Source organism: Bacillus rossius, chromosome 2 (genome assembly GCF_032445375.1).
Source record: "Bacillus rossius redtenbacheri isolate Brsri chromosome 2, Brsri_v3, whole genome shotgun sequence".
NCBI lineage: Eukaryota > Metazoa > Arthropoda > Insecta > Phasmatodea > Bacillidae > Bacillus > Bacillus rossius.
In genome coordinates, this window is record NC_086331.1 from 97938412 (window position 1) to 97956081 (window position 17670).

General features: G+C 32.8%; 1 protein-coding gene across 3 annotated transcripts in view; it reads left to right on the forward strand.

The window, feature by feature from the left end:
* Nucleotides 1-17670, forward strand: part of LOC134529496 (four and a half LIM domains protein 3) — a 411563-nt gene that overhangs the window by 220684 nt on the left and 173209 nt on the right. The gene's annotated exons all lie outside the window — the stretch shown is intronic.

A 17670-nucleotide genomic window follows, 5' to 3' on the forward strand; every position in this document is an offset into this window, starting at 1 on the left:
GCCAGAGATGGCGCTAGTTGAGGTTTTTGTAGTTAGCACAGTTACCTTTGCAGTGCGAAACTCGTGACATTTGAAACACCTTTTAACTTATAAATTCAAACAGAGAAAACATTCTTGTATAAATCCGAGGAAGAAACATTGTTAACACTAAATGCATTCCCTTTGAAAACACTGGTGCACACAAGTTGCATACTCGGTGGTTGGAGAAGGCTGCCCCACAACGGCCCGAGAAGAACCTTAGGGGACCGATGGTCAGTGTCAAGCTCAAAGCAGGAGAGAAAGGAATTTTGCAGAACACAAAATCAGGGATTAAAATCAGTTTCATGGCTTATTTTGCATATTTTTGTTAGTGGTGAATTGTGGTGGCTCTGCTGGTACTGAAATAATTAATTGGTTGCAAGCTACATACATATTTCATTATTAGTTGCAATCTTTTTGAACATAATTTAATATTTTTGCTGAATATTTGGGCACCAATCTCAGTTGTGCATGTGAAAAACAATCAAAGATAATTTAATTAAATTTTTCCAATCAAACTGTAAAAACAAAAAAAAAATTCTTATTTAGGGCCCATGTCAAAATTTTTATATAAATATTCAGTTTTTCTCCTGTTATTCTTTAGGTTTTCCTTCAGCATCAATTTCTATAGTAGTTTGTCAAAAAGAAAGTTGAACTCGAAATTCAAAATTAAACTAGAATCTAGGGAAATCTAGGAACCAGAATCAAAGAAATATATAATTGACACATCCCTACTCATACATAACATTAGGTGGATGGATTATACACACAAATGTTTTAACTTCACATAAGAGAAAATACTTAAGACACAACACATAAAATGTGAGGTGGTGGTGGTGGTGGTGATACTTAATGTATGAGTCGTGTAACTTCACTAAATTTTGACAGTTCTGCAGGAAAGTAGAGCCCAACTCTGTATCCGTACATCATAGCTGTTTTCAATTGAATGCACACATTCCATATAATTCTCATTTCCAAACAGTCTGCGTAGGGCTGATTTTTTGTGTTCCTTTTTGATGTGTTATTTTTTGCTTTTTTATTTTTCAAACAGTTGTCACACTTAACTTTGAATATACTCCAATTGATGTAAAAACACAAAACTTGTATGAAAATAGAAACATATTTATTTACCGGAGGCACACATTTCATCAACATTATTTAGCCAATGTTAACTGTAACTAATCAGTACTGAAACACATTAACAGATTTCAGCACATTTCCATGTCATAGGTTGCTTGAATGGAAATTATCACCACTATGAAAGTTATATTAAAATTAAGTAGCTACACGTGGAAGTGTTAAAATTTTGTTGCATGTGTTTTTATTTTATTTTATTTTTTATTTGTAGTCACTACTCTATAGTGATCCCTTCATCCTGCAATAATTGCATGCTGCAGCATTTTTTACTTATGTGTAGTTCATAAAATCTAGTAATATTCTACACCTAACAAACACTTTTCGTGTTAGTACCATTTTGTACTTAACTTCCGTTGTTCAGTCGCAGTCAAGTGTTCATGGCCAGCAGAAATATCCATGTCCGTGCGCGCACTGTGGTTATACATCTTATTTTGTATTAATCATGTTACAACGAAATGATTGTCAAAATTAATTCATCATTATTGGAGCAGTCAGATTTTCTAGGGTTTTTAATGCCCCATAACGATAATGAAATTACTTTAGATTTACCCCACAGTTGACTCAAAGAACATCTTCAAATCATCACCTAAAAGGACGGCTGTAAAAGAAACGGGGAGAACCTTGGGATTTGACAATGATATCAAGAAACTTAATGATCTATTTCATATTATAAAAACATTAAGCACTAAAATGGATGAACCTATAAGTAAAAATCAGGTTCTCAAGATGCTGTTAATCAATTATATAATGGAATAATCCAAGATAAAGAAAGAATCAAACTTAATCAAACTAAATTTGTGCATGAAAAATGACTCGGAAACTTGTGATAAATCCTACAGGTGGGTTCTTTTATAAACTTCAAGCAACAGGTCTTTAGTCTACAGCGGACGACAGAAGTTCGGCCAGTGACCCACATGCAGCCAGTTTCGTTACAGCTGGTTGCTATGCAGCGGGAATCGCACAACAGAACTCAACACAAACAAATTGTCAATGAGCAAGGATTCACATTGGTACAAAAAACGCGTAAATCGAAACCAAATAGCACCAAGGATCATTCAGCGAACTCATTCGAACGTTAGAAAACCCAGATGTAAGTAGGCATATGGAATATTTCGACATTAAAAACAGTAGCCAAACCTGTGATCAAAAAAACTAGAGCACTATTTGTAACACGTTTTGAACCATCTGTCCAAGAGCAAGAGATTGTGAATTATATCACAATCAAACTCAACCTCTCTCAAGTTAAGGTTGCCAAACTGCATACCAAATACAATATGTTCACATTTTTTCACGTTTCAGTATTGGAAGATGACTTCAATAGGATCAACAACATTATCTTCTGGCCTAGTGGTTGTTTGATTAGCCAGCCCCCCCCACCCCCCCTTTTTTTTGTTGAAAATTGCATCCAGAGCTAATTGCCAGCAATAACTTGCCTATTGATACTACAGAAAACGCCTACACCATCAACCAGAAGTCGTCTGTTGATAACTCCACCGCAACATTACATAATGAGGTGTCCGGAGGTACCCTGCAAGAGTAACTTATTGTTTAATTCCATTGAGTGGATAATATATTACCAAAAGGTCAGAGGGTTGCCATCTAAATCTACAGAATGTTTTGATAGTTTAGTCTCCACTGAATATGACATCTGTCTTAACAGAAACATGGTTTAATAATTGCAAAATCAATTTTCACTATTTCACGATCATACACTCACAGTGCTGGATAGAGGTGATGGTGTTTTTATTGCACTTAATAAACACACATTTCCATCAGTCCATCAAATTCAAATTTATGATCATCGTGGAATTGCAGCTCGGATCAAAATTAAAACTTTACCAACTAACTACCTAATAATTGGTTATATATACCTCCCCCCTCAAACTGATACTATTACTATGCAACATGTCTTGAAGCATTAGAAGATAACCTCATATACTACCAAGATAATTTGATAATACTTGGTGACTTCAATGTGCCTGGTGTTGATTGGACAAATAATCATACTTTTAATATATCACATTGTTTTATAAAATCTAAGGCACAATCTTTGCTTAACTTTTCTATTAGTTTGGGACTACTTCATTGTACGTAATAAGATTCAGTCCTCCAATATTTTTTAGATCTTTGCTTCCCAAATATACCTCATTATGAAGTAAAAAAATCAGTAAACGCTATTATGAAAGAAGATTTACCACATCCTGCCCTAGATATTAAAATAACAATGTATATTCAGTTAATAAACAACTTCATCTCCACCTATAGAAAATACAAATGTGGTGATATCTGGTTTATGCAAGGCCATTAAGGAAAATAACTAGACTGAATTTTTTATGATTCTAAAGTTAACATCCTTGTTGATAAATTAACTAATTTCTAATGTGATAAAATGAATGATTATATTCCAATATATTCAAAAAAAGTCTCAAAATACCATCATTGGTTTTCCAAGCAACTAATACCAGCTTTGAAATAAAATAACATAACATTTTTATAATCTTTTATTAGAAACAACCACCCTCAGTACTACATATATTTTTCCCTTTATCGTGAGGTAGTCAAGAGGCTGATCAAACGTGATAAAATTAATTGGACTCAAAAGTAACAACATGAAAAAAAAATTCAAAAACATTAAAAGTACATGTAAAAATTATGAAAACATGTAAAAATGATGAAAGATGGTTATCAGCAACATTTATCTATTAATTTGAATGGAACTGCTTCTTGTGACCCTAAACTAATGTGTAATTCTTTTGCTCAATATTTTTCAACTGTTTTTTTTTCTCATCAAACAACCTTCAAACATTTTTTACCAGCTGTGATTCAATCTCTTTTCCCTCTATTTCTGACAGCGTGGTTCTTAGGGGCATTACATCTCTAAAATCGAGCATGTCAACTAGACCAGATGGAATACCAAATTTTATTTTCTAAGGTGTCTAAGGTGTTTTCTACTGGTGTCCTTGTTACAACATATTTTTAACAATAAAATTGAATCCCAAGTTTTTCCAACAAAATGGAAAATATCCAAACTCGTCCCCAGCCCTAAAATGGCAGCAAATCAATAGTCAAAAACTATAGATCTATTTCATTGTTGAATCAACCTTAATCCAATTTATAATGAGGCAACTAACCGGGGACAGGTCAATGCGTGCTATTTCGATTTAGCTAAAGCTTTTGACACTGTAACACTCACTATTACTTAAAAAACTGTCAAAATTAGTTATATGTGACAAATACATTAATTGGTTCACTAGTTATCTAAGAAATAAATGTGTTTATGTATCAGTAAAAAAATACTAACTCTTCCCTTCATTACGCTAGTTCTGGAGTTCCGCAAGGAGGCACGCCATCATCTCTGCTCTTCAATATATTTGTCAATGACATTACTCTCAAGTTCTACATAATTCTGTTGGTCATTTATTTGCTGATTACTTGAAAATCTTTACTAGATAGATTACTTCCATACATGATTGTATCCTATTCCAAGATGACATCTGAAATAAATAAATGGTTTGAAATTAATCTTGTTGAACTTAATGAAAAAAACTAAAATCATTAGGTTTACAAGGAAAATACACTCTTATCAGGTATGATTATAAGTTAGATAACACTATGATTTCAGTACTATGGGCATTATATTATATTCTAAGTTATACTTCCATCAACATGTCAACTCTAGTTTCTAATTCCTGTAGAACCTTAGCTTTAATTAAATACATTACCTTTTATGCTTGCAATTTTGATTCCATTCTCACATTATATATAGCCTTAGCTAGATACAAATTAAAATATAGTTCCTTGATTTGGAATCACATTAATAAAACTGACACTAACAAAATTGAAAATACTCAAAACAAATAACTCAAAATAATACTCAACAAAAACTTTCCTTGCCCTAAATTAGCTTTGTTGTCTGAACGTAGAACTTATTTAGATATTTTTTTTTGTTAGAAACTGTTACAATTCCAAACTTAACTGTAAATACCTTCTCAACAATACTGATTTAAGAGTTCCGCAGTTTAATAGTTGACTACAGTCTCCACTATGTACATTCAATATAAAAAATGACATCCTGTATAGATTAATTACCTATTTTAATAGAATAGATAATTCTCCAGTAACTACATATTCTCTGGGACTTAATAGTCTGTAAATTTGTATATATTTTTACCTTGCATATTTTTCATTAATTCATATTATGTAAACATTTTATTGTTTTTGTTGTTCTTTAATCTCATTATTTGTAATTTTAGGCATTGCATGATAATGTGTTTATTTCTTTTTTTCTTTTATCCTTATGTTATTTTGTCATTGGTTTAGTTGTCATTTCCTTATTTTTTTTGTATTCTTTTATTTTACAGTAATATTTTATTTAGCATGAGTAGTTTTAGTTTTCATGTATCTATCTGTTTAATTGTGGCATCTTTTGTCTTTTGCTGTGTTTTCTTTATTGTGTGTTTGTTTTTGTGTGTACCTGTTGTTAAAGTTAACTTGCCTAACTGTTGATAGTCATATAACAAATGTAATAATAATTGTGATAGTAAGTATATAAAATATGTATTAAATTTTTTTTCTGTAGTAAATATCACTCCAAAAATTATAAAATGTTTGTAAAACATACATAAAATAAGAACACATTTATGTATCTAAAATAATAATTACGAACTTAGACTTATGCACTATTTCATACTCGCTGCCAGTGGAACAACATGCAACCAGCAATACTCATCCCTTCATACACTCATTTTTAAATGACAAAATTTACATTTTTACATACTGTTTAGTTGGCCACAATGTCTCAACATTTAGTAAAGTAACCTGAAGTGGACCATGTACTCAAATATATTTGCCACACAATAGTACGTTCATTACCAACACATTGTGTGCTTAAAAACCACTGTCGCATATATGTCACCGTCAATTTCTTTGGGATTTATCAGAAAACTGCCTGGTTTGAGTAAGGTTTATATTTTTTAACATAGAGGTATTGAACATCATAGTATTTACCTCATTGGAAATTAATTTTTTTGTAATTATTATTGAAAATTGAAAAAAATAATAATTTTACTGTAGAAGACTAAGTAAGTAATCATGATGGTGATTGATATAAGTGTATTTGAAATGATATAGTTTACAATAAATATTCAAGATTGTCAAGTTTTCACAAGTGTACATCTTACATATTTTATAGATGATAGGCTATATCTAGGGCCCTGAAGGAAGGGAGTTTATTTTTCTCCAAAAGTGGTGTTATTTTCCCCCAAATTCAAGGCAAAAAAGCGAGGTTATTACTATGTTAAAACAATTATTTGTAAAGTTAAATTACATACAGGTTGAATAACCGATTAACTTGTTCAAAAAATTTGTTTGCAATTAACTCAGATTCTTAAGGATGAAAAGGGCTGGGTTTAACATGCTTGATTACAGAGTCTTTCCTTTCAAAGGTAACTCTGCAGTTACAATATTTGCACATGAGAGTTACCGCATCAGAAGCATAAATGCCATCGCTTTTAAATTCTTCGGCCCTTTGCCTGGCAGAAACGGCATTTTTTTTGGCATTTTCAGAGCGAAAAAATAACATAAAACAATATTGCTGCCTAATAATTCTCACACGAATACACACGGAGGTTAACTAACCTCAAAAAAACGTCTCTCATGGTCAACAAAAGAAGATACATTCTCTTTTTTTTTACAATAGTGGACTTCGAATAGCCCGTACAGCTATCTAAATTCAAAAGACAAAGCGTCAATAAACCTCGAAGGCAAACGCCATCAACAAACAAAATGGTGTTAAGATCACGAACGCGAGTGTGAATGTGGTTACGTTGGCAATCGTTGCAGAGTACTCTAACCTCTTTCTAATATCTTTGCTCAAACCTGTTGCACACGCGATATTTTGATACTATCGATACATCAATTTCCGAACGTACGTAAACAATGACGAAAAGGCTGAAGACAAAGAGTGATTAAACTGTTCTTTTTATCCAAATTCGCGAGAATCGCAAGATAAACAATAAAATTGGAACAACTAAAACAATGGAATAATTATCAAACCATCATATAATTACCATTAATAATGAGAAATTTGCAGAAGTCAATACAGCAAAGAGCTTGGGTATTGTGCAAGAAAAAAATCTAGGAGGTCTTAGCATATGTTAGGTATCGCATGAAACTTTTAATGTTTATTATGGGCTTACGTAATGATTAAAAATATTAATTGTCTCTTAAGTTACTATGAAAACCACACATTGGAGGCCCTCAGGGGCCCTGGTGCAACCTGTACAGTGGTTATCTCTCCAATTTTACTTTTTACTGATAGTAAACACCTGTAGGAATGCCCTTATGTATTGGCTCTATCATTACCAATGTCCAAAGTGGGTGGAAAAAATTAATGTCTCTGACAGATATCTTGAAAATCACACATTGGAGGCCCTCAGAGGCTCTGATGCAACCTGTACGGTGGTTGCCTCTTGAAATTTATTTTTTAATTGTAGTAGACAGTTGTAGGAAGCCTTATGTGTTGGTTCTATCGGCATCATTGCACATTTTGATGTAAAAAAATAAAAACCAGAACTGAATTTGCCTTAGCTGCATGAATCGCATAGGCTGCTGTTGTCCCAAGCTCTCTGTATGTTGACTCACTCGAACGACCAATTAGATCCAGCGGATAGAGTAATGCACAGTTAATATTCTTGGTACTGGAGTTAACCTCTATAGTTATTTTTTTGGAGAATTCTTTTATTTTTCTTCAAGAGTATTTCAAAATTTATAAATATTTTCATTAAAATTCTTTGTCGTTAATACATGTAACTAAATATACTGTATAGTAAATATTATATTTATGGATTAACTGTGAATTCTAATATTTTTACCTTGATGGGATGGTGAAAAAAAATCATGAGTGTAATGGCTACTGATATTAGCTGTTTTTTTTTACAACAGTGAAGCACCATAAACATGTCACAGATGACTGAAATCAATGCCATGTTAGAAAGATTATAAAAAAATATATTGGAAATTACTGAGGAAGCACACGCTACAAATTCTCACCTTTCAAATAAACTTTTTATTGCAATAACACCATCACGCAAAAACAATTATTTTTCTCCTCCAATCCCGCATACAATTTTCCGCAACAATGTTTTTTCTACCCAAGGCACAAGTTTTCATATCATGAGCTTTTTTATTCATTTTAGGTTTTTTTTTTCTTCTCACAGAAAAATTAAATCATAAAGCACAATCCACATGCAAAATGTCAGTCGAATGTAAAGAAATGTTGATATTCGCGTTATTTTGGGAGTTTATCGCGATCGCGAATCCTTCCGGGCACTAGCTATATCTCATCTTAACACAAACAATAAAGTGCTTATATTTCATATGATATCAATAAATGATAATAGTATTAGGGTACAGTAAAGGTGTGTTGAAAAACAAATATAGTTTTCAAAATATTATAAAATATTTTGAAATAAAATTGTTTTATTGCAGTAGGATATTATAATTTCAATACTTGATACACAGATAGTGACATACTGTTAGGGATCGTCCATTAATCACGTGAGGCTCGAAAGGGGGGGGACGGGGGTCGGGAAAAATCACGAAATATCACAAGGGGGGAGGGGGGTGTAGAGAGATATCACGTGTATTTATTTTTTCACCCGATTAGTACTGAACCAAAAGCGACGCGTGACCTTGACTCGCCGTAGTCAGGCAACAGTATCCCCGCCCGCTGCAACATGAACCACCCGGCTCGGCTTGCCAGTCGCCAGTAAGACTGATTTTGGCGCCGAATACATGCGTAAATCACATTTAAGCATTTCCTTTATTATTTTTATGCCAGTGAGAATAAACGTGCAATCCTAATGTGTGTCTGGACATTTTAATCACTGTGCTTAATTTTCCAGAATTAAATTTGATTATACCTATATTTAAAGATAATATTCTGAAATTTTTAAAAAAATATTTGTACCAAAAAAATACACGTGATTTATTGGGGAGGTAAGTCTAAAACCTCACCACAAATCACTAGGGGGGAGGAAGGGTTAAAAATTTGCTAAAAAAATCACGTGATTAATGGACGACCCCTTACGTGCGTGCTAGTAGCAAGGCCGCGACGCGTGCCAGATACCTGCAGGCCTTCCAGCGAGTTTGGCCAGTGGCCTCGCACGGGCACTGATGTCACGCATGCCACGCGTGTCCGGCCGTATTACAAGGGTCTGGCTAACCATTCCCCTCCGCTCCTCGCTCACTGTCCCGTTTTGTGGGGCTGGCTTTAAGGAAACCGGCCTTGAACTGGTGTTCCCGCTCTCAGCACTTGCCAGGCCCGGTTTGACAAGCGTGCCGAGCCCGACAGAGCAGGCATCTCAACAGAGCGTCGGGCTCGGCACTCTAATCAAACCGGTCACAGACACTTTAAGCAGCCGGGAAATTCTGCGGGTTTCCTGAGGCCGCCACACGGCTTAGGTTTTTGATATAAACTAAATAACATCTTTTTATTTCTTTTAATTAGTATTCCTGTGTTTTCTGTAATTTTTATGATCATAATTTATATTATTTCATGCTATCTGTAATTTTTATGATCGTAATTTATATTATTTCATGCTATCTAAGTGATTCTGACAATTTGCTTGCCTTATGGTGAATAAGCCCCTAGGCATTATTTTTCTGCTTGTTTGTGTATTTACATTTTTATGTGCTTTCGCATAATTTTTAAGGGTTGTTTGTCTTTGCTTTGTTCATAATTGTGTGTTAACGTCATTTTCTTTGATATTTTTTTGTTCTCACCATGATTCTTTGTCTGAAGGATAACTGATGCAATAGTTGGCCTGTTGCATAAGAATGAGATAGAGAGAGACAGAGTTCAGAGAGAGTGAGAAATTGCTGTTGCCATATTTTGTGAATGGTTGAAAGTGATGTCACCCGACTTCATGATTTTTTTCTGGTTGTAATCTCTGTCCAAAATGCCTCGGTGCGAGGGGAAGGAAATTTGTGTACTTCAAGGTTTTGTAAGGGCTGTGCTGTGGTTGGTCGGAGAGATCATGCACATGCGACTGCGTAGCCTCGTTTGTCAGTCAGTGTCTGACGAGGTACCCAGTAAGTCGCGTGTTGAGCAGTTGTTCTAGAATAACATAATTATACAGTTGAAGTAAATTTTGCGGCTGCAGTCCGGGCACCACCGACTTAGAAATATTTTTGGACTTTTTTTAGAATTTGTTGACGGCAGTCGTTGGTATTAGTCCACAACAAAGAATAAGTGAACATCTTCTTTGTTCCGAAGGACCGAGTCCTTTGGCTATACCGTGAGTTAGTGTGCAACCACAGGACTTAATTGCGAACTATATATTTTAATATTCATCCTTCGGTACCTGCGAACAGTTGATATGTTTGATTTTGAAGTCGGTAAAGTGAGAAAATTTGTATACTTTACATGTACTGGCTTTCGTGGGGAGAAGATGGGCGTCATGATGACTGTGAATTTTCTTCCATAATTAATAAAACTATGTTAATAACAGTTTGTGTCCGAGAGACATTATTTCAGCAACCATTCGTCTACAGTAACGTTAGTTTGGTACTAATGTTTTTTTCATCGTAAAAGTCGGTTATGCAAGTGTTCATGAAACACGTATGTCCACTCTAAGCCGAGCCATTTGCTAGCTAGGTGGTATGGGGTGCAATAAGTGTTTTCACTGAATCTTCACAATTTTTTAAGCCATGCAAAAGTTCTCCTTTTTTGTTACCTACTTATGTTCTTGTGCCAATTGTAAACATTGCTCAGTAACTTCTACATGGCAGTTATTAAATTTTTATGTTATTTTATTTCAAGATGATTTGGCACTTATTAGGATTTTTTAGCACACAGCAATAAAGAAGTTATGTTTTTGAAAATAAATTTCTTGAACATATTAATGTATAGTATTATTAACTTTGCTATCATACAAATATAGACAAAAATTGCATTGTTAAAACTATAGCACCAAAGAGTTATTTATTCTGCGTCCCTCACTTGCCTAAATCAATGGAATTTTACATGTAAATTGTCTGCTGTGTAATTTTAAAAACTACAAAAACCTAAGTATATCTATTTTTGGATTGTTCAATAATATGTACATGTTTGTTGCAAATTTTCTTTTGTATTGAGAATATTTGTTTACATTTCTTAATTGGTTGTTTTGAGTCTCAACGTCTTTTTCATCATTAATATACACAGTATCTAAGCTGGTATTGTGTTTTATGGTGGTAGATTGATTGTAACTATAGATTTATACTCTTGCAACTATTGCATTCACTTCTTTTAATGGCCATGGCAAAATAGTGCTAATTTTTTTCTATCATAGTTCATGGTCTAGACGTTTTTTATTTATCCTACTACTGGTACACGTGAGAAACAAATTCAAATACCTAAATAATTATTTGTTTTTCAAGTTTCTAACTTGGAACGTAGTCTGTGCTTTCAATTGTTCATGCAATTATTTCCAGTATTGTTTGGTGACAGAGAGAGAAATAACTTTGAGTACTCAGTTTTGCAGAGTATAGTTCATGTTTTGATAGTGCTAATGAAATTTTGTTTTTAAGTGCTGTAAATTGTACTTTTGTATTGTATGCATGAATTTACATAATTAAAGTGTTTACCTCAAAAATAGTTTAAAAATCATACCACATAGCCATATATAGTCTAACAGTTAAGAATTTCTCTGAGAGGATTAAAAATGCCCACAGTGCAGTAATGCGACCTGGCGGCGAAGGCAAGAGCTGGAATATATCCGAAAATACCTGAACGCAAGCGGCTTTATTGGTGCCGGATTACTAGAGACAAGATTTTATGGTTTTATCTTTAGTCCAATTTAGTTTTTTTGAACAGGATATTTCGGTGTAATCATTATTATCTTTTATGAATTCGGTGTATTTACGAAGGTAACATATTATTAAACAAATGGTAAACTTAAATGTTTCATAATACTTATTTCACCAGAAAATTTTGACCAGTATATTATGTAATTGTACAATATAATAATTTGTAAGAAGTATGTCTAGGACAGAACTACTTGGAACAGTAAAAATTAATTGGCATGTATTTGTGTGTTTTAAAAATGTACCAACGGCATAATGTAAAAATGAGTTATTAATAACAGCTGCAACATAAAAAAAAGTAAAATATTTTTTATTTTTTTCCCAATTTATTTAGTACATATATTTTGGTAGAAATTACATGCTGAATAAATTATATTCTATTAGTGATGGGATTTTCGATACTTCAATACCTTCGATACTTGACGGTATCGCAAAGTATCGAGTATCGAAACTGTAAGTTCGATACATTTTTTTGATACCAGAATGCTTGTTCATTTGTATTGAATTAAGTTTTGAGTCGCCATCGTACAAAATACAACTACAGTAGAACCTCGATGATACATTCCTGTTTCATACATTTTACCGTGTCATACGCCGATTAATTTTGGTCCCGCTGAAAGTACTATATTTACAATGGTTTACTTTCCCGGAACATACACTTATGAAATCATTAATTTCCCGTTTCATACGTTTTTACGAAGTGGAAAAGTCCTAAAATTCTCAAATTTTTTTGTTATATTCCTCCTGATAAACTACATTTTAATGCTTTTATTTTGAAAAACGTTCATTGTTTATCTTTGCAAATGTAAGAAAATAATTTTATCGCACCATAGATATGGATAGTATCAGGAAGACTGTGCACTTCACTAGTAGCATCTATGGCCAGCACCAAGCGAGACTAGTGGCGCAGACTAGCAATGATTATGAAAATGGTGCACGCGCTTTACCAAGGCACGGATATCATATTTTGTGCATTCATTAATCTTTGAACTGAATATACCCGTTTGTTATTGTTTTCTTACGATCGGATTGTTTTGTATTTTACGTTTCTCAAGTTAAAATTTTATTGATAATTGTTCTGTTGCTTAAAGTTGTTTGTAAAATGAAACAAACAAGCAAAAATTTGTGATTTTCTTTTTACAATAGCCTAATTTTTTTAATTTCTAATTTAGGCTTGGAGACTTCCCCCCCTCCAAGAAAGGACTTCAAACATTTTGTAAGGCCACTGTTTCTCATGTCAGCTTTTCTTGATTATGGACTAATTTTACATTTATGGTGGTTTTATTATATGTATATATAATGAATTCATATCTTTCATTATTATAATACAATTATTTACACATTCAGTATTTAAGTTTAATCTGACATTGTGCTGGTATGCTAGATTGAATTTATATAGTTCAAAACTAATTTATGTTATTTGTAATAATTGTTACTTAATGGGAAAATATTTTTCCCTAGAGTATCGAAAGTATCGAAAGTATTGAACTGAAAAAACAATACAGAATCGAGTATCGAAAGTGTGGTATCGTCCCACCTCTATATTCTATGAATTTATTATAATACAATATTAGTTTATTGTAATTTCATTTTAGTTTTTATTAAAATACTGCTTAATTTCATGATTTTAGTTGTGTTTTGTTGCTTTTTGGTGTTATATGGTGTATTGGTGTACTTGTTGGTGTTATTTCGGTTTTATCGCAATTTACCACATAATCTTGTCCCTACGTATTACAGAATGTGTCGAATCAAAGAAGGCCAGATTTAAAACCTTTTACTGTAATCAGTAATGAAAATTGGTTACGTATCTTAAATGTAAGCATACTTTGGTAGTACTTATAAATTGTAGGAAAGTAAGTTATACGGTAGAGTCCCACCATTATGGACCCTGTCTGTCTGGACATCCATTTAATATGGACATGATTAAAAAAAGTGTTGTTTTTAATATTTGTATTGCTGTCCTATATCAGTTTGTAGGTTAATAACTTAGGTCTACGAATACAAGTAGTAAATTAAGCTATAGAAAAAAAATTTATTTAAAGAAAAACTATCATTTTCTATAGTTTTATCCACCTAAAACTTTTATGTGCATTTTAAGGCAAATTACTTTTAATCCGGACATTCAGTGATCCGGACAGGGTCAGGTCTCAATTAGTCCGGATTAGCGGGACTCCACTGTGCTGTGAAAAACATATCTTACAGTTCTGAACCAATTAGGTAGGTAAATTAAAAGATCATACTTTTGATATTTAATAAATTCAAAATTATTGTAAGCATACTTAGAGTGAATGTGATTGTTTGTGGTAGTAATATATTTGTGTGGATGTATTAGTGAACGAATGTATTTTGATTAGCCTTCATCTTCCTGGCAACTTTAACCAGGAAAGAAACTATAGCAGTGCCAGCTGAGAATATTGTTGAGAGTTTTAGGAATGAATGAATGAAAGAGTGAATGAGTGAGTGAGTGAGTGAGTGAATGAATGATAATTTAATGTCCAGTCAAGATGGAGATCATTAGGTGGCATAATTAAAACTCCAGAAATGCCTAACTGCTAAGCTGTAACTGCACCAGTTTTTTTTTTTGTTTCTAATAAAAGCTACCTACTTTAAAATTGCTTTTTAAATAAAAGCTATTTAATTTTTTAATAGAAATATTTTCGGAGTGCAAGTTTCTTTATTATAGTACTCTTACAGATTGTGGTACTTGGTTAAATACATACTCTTCATTATTAGGGAGGATGCATATTAAAAATACAAAAGATGCAGAACAATCAACAGAAGCGTGTACGTGTGAAATGTTGCTTGGAAGGGAACACTGTGCAAACAGAGGGGATTTTAGAACAGCTGCATGCATGTCTTAAGCATGACTCTTAATGCCAGTGTCAAGACTCAGACATGCCTGATGACACACACAGGTTGCTCTGTTTCCTTGAATTATGCTTCAGACAGAGAAGAGATTTTGAAGGCACTTAAGGAGAAAAAATGGGTGGAGGAAGCAAATGATTAGTTTAGGCAGTGGAAAAGTTTCTAGTAATTTGCTTAAATTGGTTTAATGTCACTATCAAGAATGAAAAAGACAATGCATAGGGACATGGTTTGGTATTAAATTAAATTTCATTGAATCTTCCAACAAATTTCAAGCTAGGACTCATGCCCCATGTTGCATACACGATGACAATAGTTTTAAATTTGTGTACCCATATTCTTTTTAATTTTCTTGTTTATTAAGCCAAATATATCTTAAATTACATCTTCACTTAAACAAATTATTATATACAGTGTTGCTTGATGTACAGACACCTGTCTGGATTTTGGCTAGATACATTTTCTTTTGTCTCTTGACTGTCTGATAGTACACTTGATTGTACACTTCTCTGATTTTATTGATAACTTGATCTTCATAATGCTAATTTTATTAATTTTTTTTTCTCTGTTTCCAAGGGAAAATAATATATTGTTGCTTTGTTACCTAAATTTACAGTTGTTTATTAATTTTTAACTATTATGTGAATTTTATTGATTAGGATTATTTATAAATTGTGAATTTTATTTATTATATTCAACTATTCAAGAGCTACAGAAAACAATGAAATGTTTATATTTGTGAAAAGTTTTTATGTATTCAGAAATGTGGATATGTTTGGTAGCAAGAAAACTAGATTTTTTTAAGGAGAGTTGAATTTGAGCTGTGCTGGTCAGTGTATGATAACTCTTATGATATATTAGTCAAATGAAAGTGGTGAAAAAGGGATTTTACCGAGTTATTTATCCACTTAAAGTATGCCTAATGCGGCTTCAATTTCTCTGTAGAATTATTATAACTATACAGAATTTTGTAACAATACCAAACACTTAATTAAAATAAACCTTAAAATCCCTGAACAGTATTTTGTGTATGGTTAGATTGGCAAGGCTGATGTATAAGGGGGTAGGAGACTAAGAGAAACTGGAAGAGACCTTTATGTCATATGTCAATAGTCATAAATTATGGCTGTGCACAAAATAACAGTTACTTGGTTAGAATTGAATCGATTACGAATACCATATTATTTGTGAATTTGAATATCAAATAGCAATAGTAAGAGCAGGAATTGGAATCTCACAAAAAAATTTTTTTGCTCCATGTAAGACATACATAAGAGATAAAAAAAAAGGTAAATATGGAGTGTAATGCCATCTATAAAATTAAAGGTGGTTAGATTAAGTCAGCAAAAAACTTACACATTACATTTTTATATTAAATATATTTACCATTGTAAAAAATGTGTTTTTATGCAGCTAACCTAACCAACCTTTCACTGCAATTTTTATTTGCCTTTTTTTCCACAACCAGCTACTCTTAAATATTGATCCAGCAAATTTTTGCAAACTGCCAAATCTAATCTATTTCATAAAAAAAAAAGTTTTAATAATGTATTTGTCCAAATAGTTATTGAATGAGCTCATATTTACATATTTAAACCCTAGTTATTCACATCATTTTGTTGTTAATGACAGCCAGGTAAACTGTATGTTAGTTAAGCAATGTTACAAAAATTTTCTGCAAATTCTCTTTGAAATTTGGAAACATTATTTATGTGCTTATTTAGTTTAATAGTTACGTCTGTTTTATCATAGATACATACAGTAAGTACACTGCTACTGTGGTGCATGGTGGTAGATCTATTGTGACTATTGATTTATATCATGCCATTGCAACTTTCACATTCACTTCTTTTAATGGCCATTTTGCAAAGGAGGGTTCTTTTATTGTAGTACGTGTGGCAAAACGAATACACATAATAGTTTGTTTTCAAGTTTCAAATGCCCCAAATAGTCAGTGTTTTTATTTGCCACTTTATTTATTCTGCTACTGTTTTATGAGACAGTATTAAAATAACATTGAATACTTTTTGTGTGTTAAAATTCTGAGTACTGTTCATGTTTATGATTATACAGTCCTTTTAAAACATCTCGACTGGGTATGTATATCACATACATGACTTAACCTCAACAGCAAACTTGAATAAACCACAAACTCGCAATGTATGCTATGTCTAATATTCGTAATCACATGAATATTCTTTATTTTGAAGTGTTAGTAGTCAAAGTTGAATCAAATATGAATAATAAAATATTTATATCAAAATCACACAGGCCTATCATAAGTACATTTTCTCTTTCATGTTTTGAGAGTTTTCTGTAGTTATAATATGGACTATGAATGAAGTGACATCCTGTGTGAGTTCATTTTTATAGCTTGATGCAGGATCGTCCTGAGTATGGATGAATAAGGCTGGTCTTTAGTGGATGAAGTTGCATTATTTGAGGACAAATGTGTGTCACATACCCGGCCTCAATAATGTTTACAGGGGGTGCAGGAGGTGGTACAGTGGTGAAATTCAAATAAGTGAATGACTGAAATTCTGTGGAATCTTTCGTATTGCTGTAGAGCCTACATTATATTTCCCATCTGGAAAATTTCTATGCTGCTGGGAGTTAATCATGGTGAATGTGGTCAGGAATTCATGGGTTTTCTCAGCTCTCTCCCACAGTCAGATTCCATTGCTGCTCAATCGCGTTCTTTCACTTTTCATCTGTCTTTAATGACTTTTATGAAGATGAAACATCAGAACCCTAACGTATCCATTCATCCCGTTCATTTATTCCAGGCCCATGTATCCTGTC